The sequence below is a fragment of the Saccopteryx leptura genome, chromosome 3 (genome assembly GCF_036850995.1).
Source record: "Saccopteryx leptura isolate mSacLep1 chromosome 3, mSacLep1_pri_phased_curated, whole genome shotgun sequence".
NCBI classification, from domain to species: Eukaryota; Metazoa; Chordata; class Mammalia; order Chiroptera; family Emballonuridae; genus Saccopteryx; species Saccopteryx leptura.
Genome location: NC_089505.1, coordinates 215,308,793 through 215,332,215, shown reverse-complemented (window position 1 = coordinate 215,332,215; position 23,423 = coordinate 215,308,793).

The following is a 23,423-nucleotide window of genomic DNA, read 5'->3' as shown; positions in this document are numbered from 1 at the left end:
ACAAGGAATATTCTTCCATCTCATTATATCTTTTTCGATTTCTCTTAACAATGGTTTATAGTTTTCATTATATAAGTCCTTTACATTCTTTGTTATGTTTATTCCTAAGTATTTTATTTATTTTGTTGCAATTGTGAAGGAGATTATTTTTTGAGTTCGTTCTCAGTTGTTTCATTGTTGGCATATGGAAAGGCTATTGACTTCTGTATGTTAATTTTGTATCCTGCGACCTTACTGTATTGGATGATTGTTTCTAGTAGTCTTTTTGTGGATTCTTTGGGGTTTTGATGTATAGGATCATATCATCTACAAAAAGCGATACCTTTACTTCTTCTTTTCTGATATGGATGCCTTTTATTTCTTTGTCTTGTCTGATGGCTCTGGCCAGTACCTCTAGTACCACATGAAATAAGAGTAGAGAGAGTGGACAACCCTGTCTTGTTCCTAATTTAAGGGGAAAAGCCTTCAGTTTTGTGCCATTAATATGATGTTAGCTGATGGTTTATCATATATGGCCTTTATCATGTTGAGATATTTTCCTTCTATACCCATTTTGTTGAGAGTCTTAAATATAAAATTGTGTTGTATTTTATCGAAAGCCTTTTCTGCGTCTATTGATAAGATCATATGGTTCTTGTTCTTTGTTTTGTTGATATGGTGTATTACATTAACCGTTTTACGTATATTGAACCATCCTTGAGATTCTGGGATGAATCCCACTTGATCATGATGTATTATTTTTTTAATATGTTGTTGTATTCGATTTGCTAGTATTTTGTTTAGTATTTTAGTATCTGTATTCATTAGAGATATTGGTCTGTAGTTTTATTTTTTTGTGCCATCCTTGCCTGGTTTTGGTATGAGGGTTATGTGTCCTCATAAAATGTGATTGGAAGTATTGCTTCTTCTTCAATTTTTTGGAAGACTTTGAGTAGAATAGGAACCAAGTCTTCTTTGAATGTTTGATAAAGTTCGCTGGTATAGCTGTCAGGGCCTGGACTTTTATTTTTGGGAAAGTTTTTAATGGTTTTTTCTATTTCTTCTCTACTGATAGGTCTGTTTAGGCTTTCTGCTTCTTCTTGACTCAGTCTAGGAAGGTTGTATTGTTCTAGGAATTTATCCATTTCTTCTGGGTTGTTGAATTTAGTGGCATAAAGTTTTTCATAGTACTCTACAATAATTCTTTGTATATCTACGGTGTCCGTGGTGATTTCTCCTCTTTTATTTTGGATTTTGTTTATATGAGTTCTTTCTCTTTTTTCCTTGGTAAGTCTTGCCAAGGGTTTGTCAATTTTGTTGATCTTTTCAAAGAACCAGCTCCTTGTTCTATTAATTTTTTCTATAGTTTTTCTGTTCTGTAATTCATTTATTTCTGCTCTGATTTTTATTATCTCCTTTCTTCGGCTGGTTTTGGGTTGTCTTTGTTCTTCTTTTTCTAGTTCCTTAAGGTGGGAAGTTAAGTGGTTCACTTGGGCTCTCTCTTGTTTGTTCATATAGGCCTGAAGTGATATGAACTTACCTCTTATCACTGCTTTTGCTGCATACCATAGATTCTGATATGTCGTATTGTCATTTTCATTAGTCTGTATATATCTTTTGATCTCTGCACTTATTTCTTCCTTGACCCATTCATTCTTTAAAAGTATGTTGTTTAGTTTCCACATTTTTTGGGGATTTTTTCCCTCTTTTTTGCAGTTGAATTCTAGTTTCAAGGCTTTATGATCAGAAAATATGCTTGGTACAACTTCGATTTTTCTGAATTTGCTGATTTTTTTTTGTGGCCCAACATATGGTCAATTCTTGAGAATGATCCATGTACACTGGAGAAAAATGTATACTCAGTCACTTTGGGATGAAATGTCCTGTAGATGTCTATCAAATCCAGGTGCTCTAGTGTTTTGTTTAAGGCCACTATGTCTTTGTTGATTCTCTGTTTGGATGACCGATCTAGAGTTGTCAGCGGTGTATTGAGGTCTCCAAGTATGATTGTGTTTTTGTCAGTTTTTGTTTTAAGATCAATAAGTAGATGTCTTATATATTTTGGTGCTCCTTGGTTTGGTGCATATATATTAAGAATTGTTATGTCTTCTTGATTCAGTGTCCCCTTAGCCATTATGAAATGGCCATTTTTGTCTCTGAGTACTTTTGTTGTCTTTTAGTCAGCATTATCGGATATGAGTATTGCTACACCTGCTTTTTTTTGGATGTTATTTGCTTGGAGTTTTGTTTTCCAGCCTTTCACTTTGAATTTGTTTTTATCCTTGTTACTTAGATGAGTTTCCTGTAGGCAGCATACAGTTGGATTTTCTTTTTTAATCCATTCTGCTACTCTGTGTCTTTTGATCGGTGAGTTTAATCCATTTACATTTAGTGTAATTATTGACACTTGTGGGTTCCCTATTGCCATTTTATATCTTTCTTTCTGTTAGTTTTGTGTCTTTTTTGATCTTTCTCTTTCGTTTTTCTATCTTTTGTTTTTATTTGGTTGTATTCCATACATCTTTCCTCTGTTGCTATCTTTTTTATCTCATGTGCTTCTGTGGTGGTTTTTTCAATGGTGGTTACCTTTAAGTAATGAAAAGGGTTCTTACCCTATTCATTGTAGTGCACTATTTTGTGAGTACTTTTGCACTCCATTGTCCTTGGCTACTGTTAGTCTCCATCCTCTCCCTCCTTTCTTTTTGTTGTTGTCACAGTTTAAATTTGCTTTTTTTGTGTTCTTCTAGGAACATTTCTTGTGGCTTTATTTTTTTTGTTCTTTGTATCTGATTGGAGAACCCCCTTTAGTAATTCCTGGAGTGGGGGTTTTCTGATGATAAATTCCCTCATCTTTTCTGTTTCTGTGAATGTTTTTATTTCTCCTTCATATTTGAAGGATAGCTTTGATGGGTATAGTATTCGTGGCTGAAAGTTCCTCTTTCAGGACTTTAAATATTGGGGTCCACTCTCTTCTAGCTTGTAGAGTTTCTGCTGAGAAATCTGATGATAATCTAATGGGCCTTTCTTTATATGTTGTATTCTTCTTTTCCCTGGCTGCCTTGAGAATTTTTTCTTTGCCATTGGTTTGTGCCAATTTCATTAAGATGTGCTTTGGAGTAGGTTTGTGGGGTTAAGAAAACTCAGAGATCTGTTTGCTTCATGAATTTGAGGCTTTAGTTCTTTCACAGGCTTGGGAAGTTCTCATCTGTTTTTGATTGAGTATGTTCTCCATTCCATTTTCTCTCTCTTCTCCCTCTGATATACCTATTATTCTTATGTTATTCTTTATGATGGAGTCAGATAATTCTTGTAGGGCTATCTCATTTTTTTTTAATTTTTGAGTCTCTTTCTTCTTCTCTCTGTTGTGCCTCAAGTTGCTTCTCTTCTATTTCACTAATCCTCTCTTCTATCTGACCTGTTCTATTAGCTAAGCTTGTTACTTCGTTTTTCAGCTCATGAGTTAAGTTTTTCATCTCTGTTTGATTTGTTTTTATAGTTTCAATTCCTTGGACATATATTCTTTATGTTCATTGAGTTGTTTTCTCAGCTCCCTAAATTGCCTTTCTGTGTTTTCTGTATATCTCTGAGTATTTTTAGGATTTCTTCCTTGAATTCTCTGTCATTTAGCTCCAAGCTTTCTAATATATTAAATTTTTTCTCCATACATTTTTCCTCATCTATCTGTGTTACCTCTCTTTCTTTTGTATCCATGATATTCGATTTTCTCTTCCTTAATGGCATCTGAGGGTGGTTTTGTTGATAGTATTAATGAGCTTTAATAAAGAATAAAAAGTTAAAAAAATAAAAAATCGAAAAAAGTTGTTTTTTTAAAATTAATAATGAAATAAAGAAAAATAAAATAAAAATTTAATAAAAAGGAAATTATTCCCCCCCCCCTTTTTTTTCCTCTCCTCTCCTCTCCCTTCTTTCTTGAGAAAATCTTGTGGTGAACTGTGAATTATATTTTATTTAATAGAACAAACAATGCCTGTAATGGAGGGCCTGAATTGGGGAAAAGTAATAAAGGGGCAAGAAAAATAAAATAAAATAAAATAAAATAAAAAATAAAAAAGAGGGGGGTATGGACCCACAAAAAGCAAATAATGGAAAAATTTGGATTAAGAATAAAATGATTTGTGTTTAGGTGTTGGTTGACTAAGAGTTATGATGAGAGGAATAAGAGGGAAACAGGAAAATGGGGGGACAAATTAAATAATTACTATTGTATTTAGTGGAACAAAAGCTTGATAAAATGGAAAGCCAGGGATGGGAGCACTGCTAGTGAATTAAAAAGGTGAAGTAAAACCCCCCCATAATGCCACAAACATAAGTTTGAGTCCCAGATAAGATAATTTGTTCGTTATTGAGGTTTGAATGAGAGGAGACTTAAAGGAGAAAGGAAGAAACTAATATAGAGGGAGAAAAGAAAGAGAGAGAGAGAAAAAAAGAGGGAACCACTAAAAGAAGAAAAAAGAAACAAGAGGAGAGAGAGAGAGAGAGAGAGAGAGAGAGAGAGAGTTAAGGGTTTTGGAGTGCAACCCTCATAGAGAGAAAGGAAGAGGAAAGAAAAGAGAATGGGAGATGTAACACTTATGGGTAGTGTAGTTCAAGGAGAGGAGAGAGTAAGATCGGTAGAGAGTTAATCGGCCAAATTGGAGGAGGAAAAAAAATCAAGGATGAAGATAAGAGAAACAAACGAAAAAATATAGCTTCTTGCTTTTTCTTTTCTCTCCGTCTTTCTGGTCGGTGACTCTGTACCCTGGGTTCTGCCCCTTTGGCACACTCAGGTAGAGGTTTGCAGTTGATCAGTCTCTATGGCGATGTCATGTATTGTGCTTCAGTCTCGTTGGCAGTCGAGGCTCATTAGCATTTATAGGCTCCGACAGTGGGAGAGTCTGTGTTCCTGCAGCCTCTCTCCTAGTCTTTCCTTCTTCAATTAGTAGCCTGATAATCCAGCTATGGGGTTGCTGCTGCCTCTGCCTGGATAGTAAGAGGCTCAAAGAGCTGGCAACTCCCCACTCTATTCCCACTCAGCACAGGGCTCTGGTTAAGGCTCAGTCAGTCAGAGCTACTAGCATAATCAGGCAGGGCTTCTGCCCACTCAAAGACCTCTGGCTCTGCCACTCTGTCTGATAACAAGGTGGGCGCTTCGAGTAAACTCTCGCTCACAATCTGCGCACGCAGACCAGGATGTCAGGCCGGAAGTCTCGCCCTCTGAGTGAAACTCCCCGCCCACACTGAAAAGTTCCAGCATTTTAATTGGCTCTCGCTCCCTTCCCGTGAGTGGCTCCCTCAGAGCGCTGGGGCGGCCCGAGATTCCGATTTTTGGCCCACACAAAGGCCCGTGACTCTGCCCCTGTGTGGGATAACACGGGCAGGCACTGCCGAGGCACTTGGAGGAATCTCTTGCTCACTATCTGCACGTGCAGACCAGGATATCAGACCAGCAGCCTCACCCTCTGAGTGAAACCCCCGCCCGTACGGAAAAGTTCCAGCGTTGGAATTAGTTCTCGCTCCCTCCCCGTGTGCACTTTCCCAGGGTGCTGGGGCGGCCTGGAGGCTTTCAGCCCACACAAATGCCTCTGATTCTGCCTCTCTGTGGGGTAACACGGGCGCACCCTCCCAGGGCTTTGGAAGGAATCTCTCACCCACTATCTGCGTGCGCCGACCAGGAGATCGGGTAAAATGGCTGCCCTGCTTGTCTTTCTTTGTCTGGGTTTGGAGCGAGTGTTAGCTGTATTGCCCAGGTTCCCACAGGAACAGTTTTTCCTCGGCTTGGATCTCCGTGCCACAGCCTAGTTCGGCCGTTTGTGCCGCGGCCTGGATCTATTCACCCCCTTTGCCTGCCTTAGTTTCTATATTTTCAGTTTCCAGTGAAAGCCGCCCTGTTTAGTTTAGTGAGGAAGGTGGAGCATTTCTTACTCCCTATTTCCTTCGGGGTTTGGTTATATATTTAGTCAATTTTTTGCTCGATCATACCTTTGGGTGTATTGCGAAACATCTGGAGGCTCCAAGGATAGGTTTTTCTGTTTCTGGTTGAAGATCTTGTTTAGTTTTGGGGGAGATTTATCAGTATCGCTTCCTACCCCGCCATTACTCTGACGTCCATCATCCAAGTTTCATTCTTTTGCATGTGGCTCTCCAGTTTTCCTGGCACCATTTATTGAAGAGGCTTTCTTTTCTCCATTGTGTGTTCTTGGCTCCTTTATCAAAGATGATTTTATCATATATATGTGGTTTTATTTCTGGGGCCTTTATTCTATTCCATTGGTCTGACTGTCTATTTTTCTGCCAATGCTATGCTGTTTTGATTATTGTTTCTCTATAATATAATTTGAACTCAGGTATTTAATGCCTCCAGCTTCATTCTTTTTTCTTAAAAATACTTTGGATATTCAGTGTTTTTTAAACCTCTATATTTCTTTTAAAAATGACATTGGAATTTTGATGGGAATTACATTAAATTTGTATATTTCTTTGGGTAATATAGTCATTTTGACTATATTTATTCTTCCTATCCAAAAACAAGAAATATTTTTTCATTTTTTGTATCCTTTTTTATTTCTCTTAATAATAGAAAGGCAATAGATTTCTGTATATTAATTTTATATCCTGTGACTTTATTGCATTGGTTTATTGTTTCTATTATTCTTTTTGTGAAGTCTTTGGGGTTTTCAATATACAGGATGATATCATCTGCAAAAAGTGAAACCTTTACTTCTTCTTTCCCATTATGAATGCCTTTTATTTCTTTCTCTTGTCTGATTGCTCTGGCTAGAACTTCCAGCACTATGTTGAATAGGAGTGGAGAGAGTGGGCAGCTTTGTTTAATTTCTGATTTTAGAGAAAAAGTTTTCAGGTTTTTACCATCAATATGATGTTAGATGATGGTTTACCATAAATAGCCTTGATTATGTTGAGATATTTTTCTTCTACCCATTTTGTTGAATGTTTTAAACATAAAATGATGTATTTTATTGAATGCCTTTTCTGCATCTATTGATAGGATCATATGGTTTTTGTTCTTTGTTTTGTTGATATGGTGTATTACATTAACTGTTTTACATATATTGAAACATCCTTGTGATTCCGGGATGAATCTTTCTTGATCATGATATATTATTTTTAATGTGTTGTTGTATTTGATTTGCTAGTATTTTGTTTAGGATTTTAGCATCTGTATTTGTTAGAGACATTGGTCCAAAGTTTTCTTTTTTGTGTTGTCCTTGCCAGGTTTTGGTATGAGGGTTATGTTGGCCTCATAAAATGTATTTGGAAGTATTGCTTCTTCCTCAGTTTTTTGGAAGATTTTGAGTAAAATAGGAACCAAATCTTCTTTGAATGTTTGATAGAATTCACCAGTATAGCTGTCTGGCCCTGGACTTTTATTTTTTGGGAGGTTTTTGATAGTTGTTTCTATCTCCTCCCTGCTTATGGATCTGTTTAGACTATTTACTTTTTTGTGACTTGGTCTAGGAAGACTGTATTGTTCTATGAATTTATCCGTTTCTTCTACATAGTTAAATTTGGTGGCATATAGTTTTTCATAGTATTCTACAATAATTCTTTGTATATCATTGATATCTGTTGTGATTTCTCCTCTTTCATTTTGGATTTTATTTATATGAGTCCTTTCTCAATTTCTCTTAGTAAGTCTTGCCAAGGGTTTGTCAATTTTGTTGATCTTTTCAAAGAACCAGCTCCTTGTTTTATTGATTTTTTTACAGTTTTTCAGTTCTTTATTTCATTTATTTCTGCTCTAATTTTTATTATTTCTTTTCTTCTCCTGGTTTTTGGTTGCCTTTGTTCATTTTTTTTTAGTTCTTTAAGATGTGATGTAAAGTTATTGACTTGGGCTCTCTTTATTTGTTCAGATAAGCCTGTATTGATATAAACTTTCTTATTACTGCTTTTGCAGCATCCAAGAGATTCTGATATGTCGTATTGTCATTTTTGTTTGTCTGTATAAATCTTTTGATCTCTGCTTTTAATTCTTTGACCCACTCATTTTTTAGAAGTATGTTGTTTAATTTCCACAATTTTGTAGGTTTGTTTACTTCTTTTTTGCAGTTGAATACTAGTTTCAAAGCGTTACGCTTCAAGAATATGCTTAGTATAATTTCAATCTTTCTGAATTTGTTGATGTTAGTTTTGTGGCCTGACATATGATCAGTTCTTAAGAATGTTCCATGTACACTGGAGAAAAATGTATACTCTGGCATTTTGGATGATATGTCCTGTAGATGTATATTATATCCAATTGTTCTAGTGTTTTGTTTAAGATCAATATTTCTTTATTGATTTTCTGTTTGGATGAATGCTCTAGAGCCATCACGGTATATTGAGGTCTCCAAGTATAATTGTATTTTGTCAATTTTTATCCTTAGATCAGTTAGTAGATGTCTTATATACTTTGGTGCTCCTTGGTTTGGTACATATATATTAAGAAGTATTATGTCTTCTTGATTCAATGTCCCCTTTATCATCTTTGTCTCTGATTATCTTTGCTGTCTTGTAGTCAGAATTTTTAGATATGAGTATGGCCACACCTGTTTTTCTTTGGATGTTGTTTGCTTGGAGAATCGTTTTCCAACCTTTCACTTTAAATTTGTTTTTATTCTTGTAGCTTAGATATGTTTCTTGAAAGGAGCATACAGTTGGATTTTTTTTTGATCCAGTCTGCTACTCTGTGTTTTTTTATTGGTAAGTTCAATCCATTTATATTTAATGTAATTATTGACACTTGAGGTTTCCTATTGCGATTTTATATATTGCTTTCTGATAGTGCTTATCTTGTTTGGTTCTTCTCTTTTCTTTTTCTGACATTAGTTTTTGTTTGGTTGTAATCCATACTTTTTCCCTCTGTTTCTTCTTTTTTTAAGCCATGTGTTTTTGCAGTGCTTTTTTTCTGGGGTGGTTACCATTAGGTAGTAAAAAAGATATATATCATATTCATTGTAATACATTATCTTGTGAATGTTTCTGCACTCCATCCTCCTTTGCTACTGTTAATCTTTGTGCTCTCCCCTTCTTTGTTTTTGTTGTTCCAGATTAATCTTGTTTTATTGTGATCTTGTTGTAGTATTTACTTGTAATTTTGTTTTGTTTTTTGTATCTGGTCAGATAACCCTCTAGTATTTCCTGAAGTGGGAGTTTTCTGGTGATAAATTCCCCCAGCTGTTCTGTATCTGTGAATGTTTTTATTTTCCCTTCATATTTGAAGGATAGCTTTGATGGATATAGTATTCTTGGCAGAAAGTTCCTCTCTTTCAGTACTTTTAATATTGGGGTCTACTTTCTTCTGGCTTATAGTTTCTGCTGAGAAATCTGATGATAACCTAATGAGCCTTCCTTTATATGTTGTATTATTCTTTTTCCTGGCTGCCTTGATGACTTTTTCTTTGTCACTGGTTTGTAATAATTTCATTAGGATGTGTCTTGGAGTAGATCTGTTTGGAGTGGGTTAAGATAATTTTGTGTTCTGTTTGCTTCTTAGATTTGAGGATCTAATTCTTTCCACAGGCTTGGGAAGTTCTCATCAATTATTTGTTTGAATATGTTCTCCATTCCATTTTCTTTCTCTTCTCGTCCATTATTCTTATGTTGCTCTTTCTGATTGAGTCAGACAATGCTTTTTCATCTTTTTAAATTCATGACTCTCTCTCCTCTTCTCTTTGTAGTATCTCTAGTTTCCTGTCTTTTATGTCACTATTTTTCTCCTCTATCTGGACTGTTCTTGTAACTACGCTTGTTACCTCATATTTCAGTTCATGTATTGAGTTTTTCATCTCTGTTTAGCTCCTTTTTATAGTTTCAATTTCCATGTTGAGATATTCTTTTTGTTAATTGAATTGATTTTTGAGCTCTGTATATTGCTTTTCCGTGCTTTTTTGTATTTCCCTGAGTATTTTTAGGACTTCAATTTTTAATTCTATGTTACTAACTCCAAGTTTTCCATGCAACTGAAATTTTTTCTAGAGATTTTTGATCATCTATCTGAGCTACATCTCTGTCTTTTGTATCCATAATATTTTATTTCTTTTTCCTTCATGGCATTTGCGAGTGGTATTGTTATAACACTAATAAGCGATCATTTTAAAAAATAAAATAAAAATTCAAAAGATACAGTGAAAAAATGAAAATTGTATAATGATAAGTGGAACAAATACTTCAGAGAACTGGGAGCAGGAACTGAAGGATAAAGATAAAGAGATAAAAAATGAAATAAAAAACACGCAAAATGTCACAAAGAAAAATATGAACCCAAAATAAAATAATTAGTGGATAAATAATGATTGAATGAGAGAAAAATTAAAAGAAAAAACAGAGAAAAAATTTAAGGTTTTTGATATGTAACCCTCATAAAAAAACAAGAATGAAAAATGTAACAATTATAGATAATGAAGTTCAAATGGAAAATGAAAGAATTAAAAGGAAAAAAGATAAAATTACCAAAGTGGGAAAAAATGTAATTTTTTCCTGGTTTTGAGAGGTAGCTTCTCTCTTTTTTTTTCAGCAGATGTCACTGTACTACAGGTTGTGCCCCTGTGGGCCTCCTCAGCAGAGATTTCCTGTTGTATCGTTATGGTAAAGCCTGTACGCTGGGCCTCAGCCCTGTAGATAGGCGGGGCTTATTAGGGCTTGGTGGCTCTTTGTCTGGTGTGTGTATATTTCAGGTGCTTTTGAGATTTTTTTTCTCTATCTTTAGGTGATTAATTTGTTGAAATTTCAAAGGGAGATATCAGGAGCACCCTTCACGACGCCATTTCTCTCAAGTAAAATTTTTATGTAGTGGGTATATATAGAAAAATCTTTCATCAGTTAAAGACAACTTATAATTAGAAGTAATGACATGTTAGACCATAAAACTAGCCTTAAAAATATAAAAGGACTCGTGCCACACAGAATATTTTGCTGAGTCTGACCTCAGTATAATGAAGTTAGAAATCCCTAACTAAAAAAAAAAATTAGAAGTACTTCATATATTTGAAAATTCTAAGCAATATATTATGAACAATTATTGGGGGAAAATATATTATTAGGAACATTAGATAGTTAAAACAGAATGAGATGAAAACAATAAGAAATAATTCTATAGGCTATAGCTGAAACTCAATTCTTTAGAGAAGTGTTAACCTTAAATATTTTCAAAAGAGAGATTCAAGTTTAATAAATAAATTATCTTTACTCTGAAAACTATAAGATTTTGATTAAAAAATTGAAGAAGACATTTAAAAATAAAAAGATATCTTGCATTGATGGATTAAAAAAATTAATTGTTAAAATATAGCCTGACCTGTGGTGGCGCAGTGGATAAAGCATCAACCTGGAATGCTGAGGTCACCAGTTCAAAACCCTGGGATTGCCCGGTCAAGGCACATATGGGAGTTGAAGCTTCCTGCTCCTCCCCCTCTTCTCTGTCTCTCTCCCTCTCTCTCTCTCTCTCCTCTAAAATGAATAAATAAATAATTAATTAATTTAAAAAAATACATATACTACACAATGCCATCTATGGATCTCTTCAAATTTTCATAGAATTTTTCACAGAAAGAGAAAAAATACTTTTAAAATTCTAATGAAACCACAGAATACCCAATTAGCCAAAAATGTCGAGAAAGAACAGATTTGTGAGCACTGAACCACCTGATTTTAAACTATAGTATAAAGCTATAGTAATAAAGATTATATGGTCCTGGCATAAAAACAGACACATAAATAAATGGAACAAAAACGAGAGCTCAGAAATATACCCCAGAATATATGATAAACTAATATTTATAAGACAGCCAAGGTTATTCAATATAGAAAGGATAGTCTCTTCAATAAATGATATTCAGAAAACTGGATTTCTATATGCAAAATATTAACATGAAACCATAAAAATGTTAGGAGAAAGTACAAGGTATATAGTTCTTGACATCAGTTTTGGCAACATATATTTTATATGACAACAAAAGCCCAAATAGCAACAACAACAAAATAAAAAAGTGAGCTACATTAAACTAAAAGGTTTCTGCACAGCTCAAGAAACAATCAACATAATGAAAGGGCATCCTACAGAATGAAAAAAAAATACTTGCAAATCATATATCTGACTATGGGTTAATATCTAAAATATACAAGGAAATTATACAACTGAATAGCAAAAGCAAAAAACCCCACCAATTTAATTAAATATGGCCAGAGGAACTGAATAGATATTTATCCAAAGACACACAAATAACAAGTACATAAAAGGGTACTTGATATCACTATTCTTCAGGAAAATTCACTTAAAAACCAGTGAAACAATAATTTATACCTGTTAGAATGACTTTCATCTAAATAAATAAATAAATAAATAAATAATAAATAAATAAAAAGGTTGGTGAGGATGCAAAGAATCAAAAATCTTTGTGTGTTCATGATGGGAGAGCAAATTTGTACAGCCACTATGGAGAACTACCACTTGATCCATCAATCTCAACTTTTAGTATACATATGAAAAAAAATTATTATCTTGAAGAAATAAATACACTCTCATATTTATTGCATCACTATTCACAATAACCAAGACATGGAAACAACCTAATATGAATAATAGATGAGTGGATAAAGATGTGATATATGTGTGTGTGTATATATGTGTGTGTGTGTGTGTGTGTGTGTATATATAATATATATATATATATCTTTATTATATGTGGCTTAAGTGTCTGTTTGTTGCCGATAGCTTATTGGTTGCTTGTAACTGTACTAGTCAATGGGGTGAAGTTGCCACGGCTGAACGCAAATTGAGTGGGTCAGGGGGAAGGTGAACATTTGTTTGCATTGGCAATCATCTGCTTTTGAAACAATTGAAGGCTGAACGCAAATTGAGCGTGTCAGGGGGAAGGTGAACATTTGTTTGCTTTGGCAATCATCTGTTTTACATAAAATCTACATCTTAACGTAATTTCTTTTAAGAATGCCTCCTAGAAAATACAGCACTGAAGAGGAGAGAAAAGGAGGTAAAGCTGCACAAAAACGGCTTTCTCGACAAAAAGAAACCACTGAGCAAAGAAAGACAAAGCTTGCTTCAGTCGCAGAGCAAATGCGTCTTTCTCGGCAAAATGAGACTGATGAGCATAGAGAAACAAGGCTTGCCTCAGATGCAAGACAAAAAAGCCTGTCTCGACAAAATGAGTCCCTTGAACAAAGGCAGGAGAGAAATGCAAAAAAAAATGACAGAGTAATGCTGACCGAGACGCAAAAAGGATTAAAACAGTTTCAAACAGAGAAACTTTAATTTTTGAGCATTCCTCTGGTGACATGAATATTAAATGTGAATACTGTCAGTCCTTAAACTTCAAGTTAGAAACTAATTGATTTGACCGTGGCAAGAAAGGATTTTCTCAATGTTGCAAGTACAGAAACATTGTAGTTCCACTAATTGAGAATTATCCACCACTCTTGAATAAATTATTGACTAATCAGCATCCAAATAGCAAACAGTACATGGATAGCATTTGATCCATTAATAGTTCGTTTGCTTTTGCGTCCATGGGAAACAAACCAATTGACTTGCCTGGACCAGGACTTTATTGCTTTCGACTTCATGGTCAAGTTTACCATCAAACTGGAACTTTGCATCCTTCTGACGGGAAAAGAAAGTTTGCTCAATTATATATACTTGATCCCTCAGAAGCCAGTTCGGCACATTTAGAATGGAATAAAAGAGTTCCTGAGACCTTACTTAATGAAATGGGGGAATTATTTCAAGACATTAACCCATTTGCTACTGCATATAAAATGATGTGTGAAGTTGAAAGCAATGAGCCAGCAATCAGCATTGCCATGGCCATTGTCTGTGATCGTAACTTAGATCAAAGGCGGTATAATGTCCAGCAAGCCAACGAAGTGGCTGTCATATTTGAAAACACTGATGGAGAGCCACCACATGAGCAAGATTTAATAATTTACCCAAAGGCTCAACCTGGACAAACTGAATTAAAGTGAATCAGCACATGGGATCCAAATCTTGACCCAATGATGTATCCTTTACTTTTTCCATGAGGAGAGCAAGGCTGGAAGCCAAAACTTGGTTTAAATAATCCTGGAAAAAATAGATCGCAAATTTCAGAAATGGAATTTTATAGCTATATGTTGTCAGTTTGAGACAACTTTAATCCGCTTATAATGGCAGGAAAATTAACTCAGCAACTCTTTTGTGATTGGTATTGCCGAATGGAATCTGGGCGGCTTTACTACATTAGAACTCACCAAAAAGATCTTAGAACTGAAAAATACAATGGTCTCTCTGACTACTTAATTGGAGAAGACACTGAAGTTCCTGGGAAAAAGATAGTTTTACCATCTTCCTTTAAAGGCAGTCCCAGGAACATGCAACAAAGATTTCAAGATGCAATGTCTATTGTTACAAACTTTGGTAAACCAGACCTTTTTGTAACAATGACATGTAATCCAAATTGGGATGACATCCAGAATAATTTGAAGGATGGCCAAACAGCTACTAATAGACCTGATATTGTAGCAAGGGTTTTTAACATTAAGTTAAAATCCCTATTAAAAGATTTAAAAGACGGACTCTTTGGCAAAGTCCAAGCAATGGTATATGTCATTGAGTTTCGAAATGTACCGCCAATAGTTTCCTTCATTGCACTCTACTTTAAGCAATTAAGCAAGTAGAAGGGGGAAACCCCATGGGGCACTAAGCAAAGGGGCGTCCTCGCCACCTGCCCTGGGTAATTCAGTTTGAATTAGCAGACACCTTTGCACAAAGCATTTTATACAATTTATAATATCTAGAACAGCGGTCATTTCGTATGACCACCGGGCTTTCTAGTATATATATATATAATGAAATACTATTCAGCCATAAAATACAAGGAGATCCTGACATTTGTGACAACATGAATGGACCTTGAGAGTTAAGTAAAGTAAAGTAAGTTATTTTGTTAAGTAAAGTAAGTTAGAATGAGAATGACAACACTATATGATCTCATCTATATGTGGAATCTGAAAACATAAACCTCTTAGAAACAGAGAGTGGAATGGCTGAGGGGTAATGGAAATGGAGAGATGTTAGTCAAAGGTATAAACTTCCAGGTATAAGTAAATTCTGAGAATCTAATGTACAGTATGCTGACTAGAATGAACAATACTCTACTGTGTACTTGGAAGTTCCTCTGAGAGTAAACTTTGAATGTTCTTATGATTAAAAAAAATGATAATTAGGCATGACAAAAAATGTGTTAACTAACCTTATTGTGTTTAACATTTCATAATATATGTATATCAAATCATTACATTGCATATCTTAAAGTTACATGATGTTATATGTCATTTATATTACAATAAAGCTGGAGGGGGAAAAGGTGGACAGAAAATATTTGTATGGGTATGTTGTATCCATTTTAAATGTCCTGATGAAAGACTATCTCAGCAAAGACCTGAAGGAAGTAAGCCATGAAGATATCTGAGGGAGGAACTGTTCAGGCAGACTAAAAATTATGTGTAAAGTAGAGCCTGAACTAGAGATAGGCAAGTGAGATGCCAGGTTACAAAATTTAAGGACTCTACATTCTCAGCTTTGCAGATAGAGTTGAGCCTGGAAAGGCCCTGAGGCAAACTCTGCCTGGTGAGGTTGGGGAATAGTTAGGTGCTTGGCATGCCTTAAGCAACAGGACCAATGCACAGAGCAGTTAGCTGAAGTCAAAGGTCTTAGGAACCCCTGTAAGAGCTCCTAAGCATTGCAATTAGGCTGACTTTGACCTGTGTAAAATGACCGGTTGTTGTAAGGTTTTAAGCTGAGGATTGCTCTAATACTACTTAAAAAAATTTAAAGATTTAAAAAATTAGATAAAACAGGAAATATTGGCAAATGATATAATTAACATAGAAAACATTAAAAAATTCGAAAAAAGTTGAAAAAATCAGAGATAGGTATTGATTTAAAAAGCAAGTTTTGAAGCCCATTGTTTTTTTCTATGACCGATATACCAATAAGAAAATATTATAGAAATGAATATGTGATTTGTGAGCGCAAATTTAAAAAAGTCTGTGCATCATTGAGGCTCAAACCAAACAAAAATGTTCATGATCTTAATGGATAAAATTGAGAACATTATAAAGAGACAGAAAAAACTTGGAATAAATTGAGATGTATTATGTTCAGCATTTAATATTTAAAGATAGCAGTTGTTTCCAAGAAAATAAAACTGAATACAAAAAATAATAATTTTGGGGGGAGCAGTTCTGATAGGCTCAATGCCCATGAAAAAAGACTGGCTCCTTAAGCTTGAGTTCCCTCTTTCTATATAACACGGCGCACTGTATATGCAGGCACCCTTGCTTTCTTCATACTATCTCTTGGGAATTAGGGCTTATAGAACCTGCACAAAAATGATGGTCATCTGGCTACTTCCATTGCTACAACAACAATAAAATATCCTTTTAAATATTGTCAGTATCTGTGTGTAACTATGGCAAACTCGTTTGTTATCTTAAAGTAGGTTATGCATAGGAGAGATAAAAATTAGACTCCTCCTGAAACAACAAACTAAAATTGATTTCAGGTTGATTAAAAACTTAAATGCAAAAACTAAATAACATAACTTTAAAAGGACATTATTAAAAAATCTGTTATGACCTCTTAGAATTCACGTCATAAAAAGTGTGAATTGTAACATAAGTTTAAATCATTTAACACTGATAATTTCTGTTTCTAAAAGGGTCATAATGAGATTGAAAATACAAGCTATAAACTAGGAGATCTTGCTATGTATAAAACTAATGAAGGATAGCTATTCAGAATAAGTAAAGAACTCTTAAAATTATCAATAAGATAAAAACAAACTAATCAATTTAAAAAAGACAAATGCTATAAAGATATTTCATTGAAGATATATGACAAGTTTATAAAAATATAGAAAGATGCTTGCTTTATTTTGTTTGAAATCATGAAAATGTAAATTATAACTGTAATGCGATAACTTTTCCCACTCATTGAGTTGTAAAATATTATCTTAAAAATCAGTTCTTATCAAACATTTTTTACTGCTGGGAAGGTAAATTAGTACAACATTTTTTGGAAAATTATTGGCATTATCATTTAAATTTGACTATGTTCATAACTTTCAGATCCCCAAGTCTGCTCATACGTCTACAAAATGGTTGTATAAGGGAACTGAGATATGTCTAGAAGACTGTTTATAGCAACATTAGTCATAATAGTAAACTTTGGCATAAGTCAAGCAAGCTATTCTAGTGGGTATCTAGGCAGATGGCAGGGCAACAGCACACTCAAAATATCATTAATCAGATTGTGATCCCTCTGTAACACAGATGAGTACTTCTCCCGGAAAGAGTTCAACTCTGTTTCCACATTAAAACTTCAGCTCCCACCGTCTCTGTCTTGTCATTTCTCTTTGTCATGACATATCTATTGATTCTTTCTTTCATCCATGTGTTCATAGAAAATCTGAAACAAAGGGGTTAAAAAATGGTTAAGGTACCTATCAAAGAAAGAAGTAAGGGAAAAGACACTGATTGCTCAAACAATTAGAAATTTTGATTACTATTGCTTGAGGCCAGCAATATTTGTGGCATTTCAGGCCCAAGGGTGCTAAACCGACTGTGGAAAAGACAAAATTAATTAATGTTTTCTGAGATTAATTAGAACATGGAATGGAAGTATAATGAAAACCAGCATGGTTGAACTCATTGGGTTTACAGCTGTGTCACTAAATTTCAGAGTTGTTCAAAATTTCTATGTATTATTTGAATAAAAATGTACTGAGATAGACTATAATCAAATTTTTTTTCAACTTTAGCACCCAATTCTGAGCAGAACTACTAGAAACTTCATAGTATTATAAAGCATAGAGATATCAGACAGCCTTGGTCTGAGTTAATAGTCTTTAAGTTATTTTATGTGCTATAAATTAAAATACGCCAACATTTTGGTGGAATTGGGGGGGGGGGGGTGGAGGCAATAAATGCCTGTGGGAATGTAGGAGCAGCATGACTTAAAATTTTCTGCATGAAAGTAATGTGACAAATGTTTTTACCTTCTTGGACCCTGAAGGTTTTCTTTTTCTGCAAAATAGATATTGTATTTTAAATATTTTCTACGTGTTCGTATGGTACTATTCAGTAATTAAATTAAATAAGAAATAGCCAATTATATAACACAATTCTATCAAAAGGGATCTTATTAGAGTTTTATGATTAAAATTTAAAGGTATTCAACAACTGAAAATATGATTTTTAAGTACACATAATTCTGAGTAAATGCAATTTTGTTCATTAGACTTAAGTATGTTATGACTAGCACTAAGAGTCTTGTTTAAACCCTATTTCTGCCCACTTTTCAAGTACAGTTTCTCTGAGCTTGTTTTTGGCTACATGTTCTCTCTCTCTTATCTGTATCCCTAAGTAGCATATGATAGAATTTATATTGGTATAAAAAGAAAAGTAACCAAATTTATGTTTAATATCAACTAGGCCAGTGACTTTCAACCTATTTCATATTATGGCACATATAAACTAATTACTACAATTTTGTGGCACACAAAAAATATATTTTTGCCAATTTGAAAAATAAAAATATAATTTTGATTGATTCACCAAAATAAAACCCAATAATAATAGTAACTACCTACCCTTTTTGCTTCAAAGTGACTTTTTTAAAAATCAGGTGCTTATACTTATATACAAGCATTTCTGGTTACAAGAATTAACTAATCAGATGCAATTTTATTATGTGACACGACCAATAACATGCAACTCTATTATATGACATATATACTATATTTATAATTCAAGACAGTGCATTCATACTGGACAACTATTATGTTGGCTGTTGTCTTTGTTGTATCTGACAGTCTAAGAGAAAAGACCTCAGTGCTACTAGCTAAATAGTCAGGTACTGCATGTTTTAAAATTTCTTTTGGCATGCTGGTTGAAAATTGCTGAACTAGGCTATCATCAGACCCAGCAAGATACAACAGATAATTGATTATGGAATGCATTATGTTTCAGAATTTTATGATAAGCAATAGAATAAAAAATGTCATCTACTTACACACTTACCTTTCATTTTCTAATTTTTGGGGAGGAATAGTCTAATAGTTTTTTTTAACACATCTGGCACAATATCAACAATGGTCATCAAGAGAAATGTTAATTTTAGAGATGATTCATATTATGTAATTTAAATAAAAATTTATTCTATTATATTTTAATATTATTTGTAAATTTTTGTCTTTTATCTTTATTCAGTTACTAATAATTTATAATTTAATGAAAGATTATAAATAAAAATTAAAACTTTTCTCATTTTAAATACTAGTATAAAATTATTTTTCAAGATGTATAATTAAAATTTATAGATTACTGTCTTCCAAAGAGTTCTCAGTGGAGCCTCCTTTGATAAAAATATACTGAAATAAATTAAAGAAATGGTATCTTCTCTTGGATTTATTCAGCTCATGAGAAACATAAACCCTTGGAATTCTTACAAGAAAGAAACTGCTTTAAATTTGTGCAAACATATTGCTTATATATAATTATTAAATTTAATACCTATTAGTAGCTTTAGATACTGATTCAAACTTTGTTTTCCAAAACATAAATTGAACTATTTTGTAAGATTACTACCAGAGCCCAATAAGCATATAATAAGTAGTATTTTGTGATATTGTGGTTTAATAAGTTGACTTAACCTTAGATAACTAAAAAAATAAAATAAAATATGATGCCCAGTCAAGAGAAACAGGAGAAGTGACCATCTGCTTCTCCACCCCCCTCCTCTTCTCTCTCTTTCTCTCTCTCTTCTCTTCCTGCAGCCATGGTTTGATTGATTTGAGCACATGGGCACCAGGTACTGAGGATGGCTCTGTGGAGCCTCCACTTCAGGTGCTAAAAACAGCTTGGTTTTAAGCATGACCCAGATGAGCAAAGCATCAGCCCTAAATGGGGTTGCTGGGTGGATCCCAGTTTGGGTGCATGTGGTAGTCTGTCTTTCTATGGCCCTTCTTCTTCTCACTTAGAAAAGAAGAAAAAAAGAAAGCAAGGAAAAAAAATGCCAAGGCACATGTGGAAATATAATGACATCCACATATTATACTGTATCCAGAAAATACAATTAGAATTTTATTTTTTAATTTATATGTTTTAGTCCCCCACAAAATAATCTGATGCTAATTAAATTTAGGGCTTTCTTTACACACAGAAGCATGAAATTGGCTTTGCAGGGGCTGACAGAGTTTAAAGGTGTCATCATCACCTGAGGACTAACACAGGACCTCCCTTATTTCATGGTCCTAGCCTTCATGTTCTTCATTAGCTTGCTTATGTAGTCATCATGTTTGAAAAACTCTCCACCATTGAAATAATAATCATTCTCATTTGGTTCTTTAATCTTTTGGCTCACAAAACTTAAGACAAAAATAAAACAGTTGGCAAGTTGACAACCTGCTGTAGAGATGATACTTACCATTCACTTTAATGAATATAGGTTTTGCTCAAGGAGGATTCAGTTATTGACATACTAAAAATTTGTATTCATTTATAAAGCTGCCCCATTGATGACATAATTTAATGTATGAATGATTTGTTCTGTTTAGTTTCAATCACTCCCAGAATGATCAGGTACTCACCACATCTGTACTCAATTTAAAATCCAGTTCAGAAAAATAATAACTACAATAAGGGCAAAGAAAGCAGGCTTTATGGTTCCAATATAGCAGCAGAGTAGGTGTAAATTAAACTCACTTCCTTCCCAAACTGGAATTAAAACTAAAATACAGAACTATCAACCTGAATAACCAATGGAAGACTAGATGAACAAGTCTTAAGCAAGGATTTACAGAAGAAGACACATCAGACTAGTAGAAACTGCAGAGATCCAAAAAGAATGGCTTCATATTCACATGCAATGGTTGAGAATCCAAAAGGATATTTCAACTGAAAATGTTCCCTTTTAGGGAGTGTGGGGTTGCAACCTTATGCTAGGCTTTACACAACAGAGCCAGGTAGAGGAGACCAAAAATTATCTGGCTGTGATAATCAGCAGGAATTCTATTCACTAGAAAGAGATGGGATTCTTTTAGAAACCTAAGTACCATTTTGTTCCAGAATACAAAATCTCATTTGCACCCATTCATGCTGGGTTCAGCAGGGGGTTGGCTCCACACTGACTAGTGTCATGTGAGGATACACCAGGTTGTATGGCTCTGAGTAAAAAGTTGAAAGGAGAGCTGCTAGGGTCCCTGTACTGAGTCCCTCTTCTATGCCACCTACAAATGCCATTTTCCTTGGGTTCATCCCTCCCTTCTATCTGGCATCAGCCTGGGATAATGCAATAGTCCCATCCTGACTCCTGCAGAGCTCACACTGAGGAGATATCAGTTACCTGGTCCCAAGGTGTAGAGCTCCAGGGTGACTAGTGGGTGTCAGAGACTGAATTATGTGGCTTTGGGACAGGAACTACCACCATTTTCTCATGAGCTTGTCCAGCACCAGCAACTTCTTGACTCCTGAAGTCCTTCCCTGCCAATCTTAGGGCCTCAACAAGATCCTGGTGGAATCTGGAAAACACCAAGTTGTGTGGCTCTAGTGTGGGGATATATATATTTTTTCTTACACAACAAATCAGTATAGAGCCTTCCTTTTTTATGGCAAAATCTTGTTTTATTTGGGCCTGATAAATTCTGCTAGCCTTACCCTAAGGACTCCCTGAGACCCTTACACTGCCACAAAGGGCTGCAGACATTTGGTCAGTAGAAGCTGGCCTAGCTGTACCTTGGGACTTTTGTTGAGTGACCTTGAACCCAGCTTTGGCTCTGAGTTTGAATCTGTACCAGTCTGGTGAACCTTATTCACCACTACCTGGTGACTCACTTGCAACCAACTACACACAACTCACATACCATCAGAAGACTGAGCTTAACAGGAAGTTAGCAGGTGGATGAAAGCAGTTTCAGATCTTGAGAGGCCTTGAGACTTTTTCTTGACCTGGTCCTAGGTTTGGTGTTGGTAGAAATTGGCCTTGATTAACAGATTAGCACTTCTCACACACTCCTAGGCCAATCAGAGGCAGCTGCAAACCTTGGATCACTTTGTAGCTCTAAAAAGGTTGCCTCAGGTCAGTCAGAGACAGCTTTAACCATTGATCTGCATCTGGAGTCCCTCCCAAGAAGACTCAGAATCAACACAGTGGCAGGCTTTAAACAACATCAGAGAGGATTCAATTAGATTCATAAGTGCCACTTTGTGTGGTCGCCACTCATATAGCAGCTTGTACACTGTGATTAAGCTTGATCTTCATAGTCAGCTGAGGGTCAACTCATGCACGTATGGACCAAGAGTAAATAATACTCAACCACAACAGAAAGGCTCACATAACTCATAAAAAGTACATTTCTGGAACACCTAGCTCAGGTAATCAGGGAACTTGTGCCACTAGAACTCATTTAATATATACTGCATAAGGCCAACCTACCAAAATTGTAAGATACAACAGATCAACTTAATACACAGAAATAAATGCAGAGAGATGGTCAAAATGGGGAGAAAGATAAACATAGCCCAAATGACAGAAAAAGAGAATCTCCACAAAAATAATCTAATTGAGGTGGAGACAAACAATCTACCAGAGTTCAAAACAGTGTTTGAAAGGATGCTCAGAGAACTTAGTGAGAATTCAACAGTAAAAAAATACTTAGAGACAATAAAAAATAAACAGTCCAAAATGAAGACTACAATATCTGAAATAAAGAATAACTGGAAGGACTTAATAGTAAGTATGATAAGCAGAGGATCAAATCAGTTATTTGGATGACAAGGTAGCAGTAATCAACCAATCAGAGCAGTAAAAACACCAATAAATTTTAGAAAATGAAGATACTTAAGGTACCTTTGGGATAACATAAAGCATAACATCCACATCATAGGGTTACCAGGAGAAGAGAGAGCAAGGAGTTGAGAACTTATTTGAAATAAAAATGATAACTGAAAACTTTTCTAATCTTGTGAAGGAAAAAAATATGCAAATCTAGGAAATACAAAAAGTCCCAAACAGGGAAATCTCAAAGAGGACAAATCAAGACAAATCATAATTAAAATGTCAAAAAGTAAAGACAAAGAGATTATCTGGAAAGCAACAAGAGAGAGACAGTTACTGACAAGGAAGCTCCCTTAAGACAGCTGACTTCTTAAAATGAATATTTAAGGCCAGTCATTGTATTGTAACTGTACATGGACCAATATGCTAAAACTTAGCTCAGTGAGCTTCCTTTAGGAATCAAAACACAATCCCTAATACATGAAAGTACAAACCCAAAACCTTAACCACAGAAAGACTTCAGACAATGTGGAGACATATGAACAAACTTGGTTCCGTAATTCCAGTAGTCCAAATGAGTACTCACAAATAAGTCTTAGTGTTTTTTTCTCCTGCC